Source organism: Phalacrocorax aristotelis, chromosome 1, assembly GCF_949628215.1.
Source record: "Phalacrocorax aristotelis chromosome 1, bGulAri2.1, whole genome shotgun sequence".
Lineage (NCBI taxonomy): Eukaryota > Metazoa > Chordata > Aves > Suliformes > Phalacrocoracidae > Phalacrocorax > Phalacrocorax aristotelis.
Genome location: NC_134276.1, coordinates 77127273 through 77128298, shown reverse-complemented (window position 1 = coordinate 77128298; position 1026 = coordinate 77127273).

Sequence of the window (1026 nt, the reverse complement as noted above, 5' to 3'; positions counted from 1 at the left end):
CCGCCCCGCCGGGGCCGCCCCCACGCACCCCCCCGCCGCCCCCCGCGGCACCGCGGTGCCCCCTGGCGGCGCGACGCCGCAGTGCCGCGCCCCAGGGAGCCCCCGCCGCCATGGCGGGGTCCGGGGCCTCGTCTACCCTGCCCTCCTTCCCCGTCCCTCCCGCCGCAGCCCCGGCGGGCCCACCGGGGCCGGAGGGTCCCGGCGGGCGGGCGGCAAAGCGGGGTGCGTGTGGGCCGCGTCCCGCCAGCCGAGCTCCGTCGGTGGAGGCGCAGCCTCCCCGCCGGCCGCCCGCCCGCCTGTGCAGAGGCGGGGAGGGAGAAAGAGGCGCTGAGGGAGGCTCTAACCCGCAGCCCTTTGAGGGAAACCTCAGCGCCTTTGATGGTGGAGATGGCACGGGGTGGAAAAAAGATCTTCGAGCACGAGTACGATGACTTCGGCGTGGCATGGCGTAGGGTAACCCGGCGCCATGGGAGGCACCGCCAGCCAGGGGTGCCTACCCCTGAACTCCTCAGGAGCCATCATAACCGCTGTGGGTACGCACGGCCTCAGAACCTGTCACCCAGAGAGACAAATAAGTGTTTTCAGAGAGCTCGCGCTATTCAGACTGCTACGAGTGTTTTCACAAATATACACATACAAATGCATATGTATTCGCACAGCGTGTTTTTGCCAGTAGCTTAGACGTGGGCAAACCGTTACACATAATTCCGCCGTGCCATGTCTCTGCAAGGTAGTTCTAGGCTGACGTGGTGCAGCCAAGGCGGTTTTTTTCATGAAACTGTTCTGCGAACATCAGTAACTACTCAGCAGTGGACAGTGGTGTAAGACAGTGTGCCACTGAAGAAAATGCACATACCACTCAACTATTTAAACCTTTGTTTCCAACAGTTTGCAAGTGGTCAGTGTTGCCACTCCAAGCTGTGGCATTTGTTCTGTCACACATTGGGAGTATCCTAAAGGTCCACCGGAGAAGAGGATGTCGTTGCTCGTGTAGTGGTGAGGTGTTTAAGGAAGGGAGGACATAAA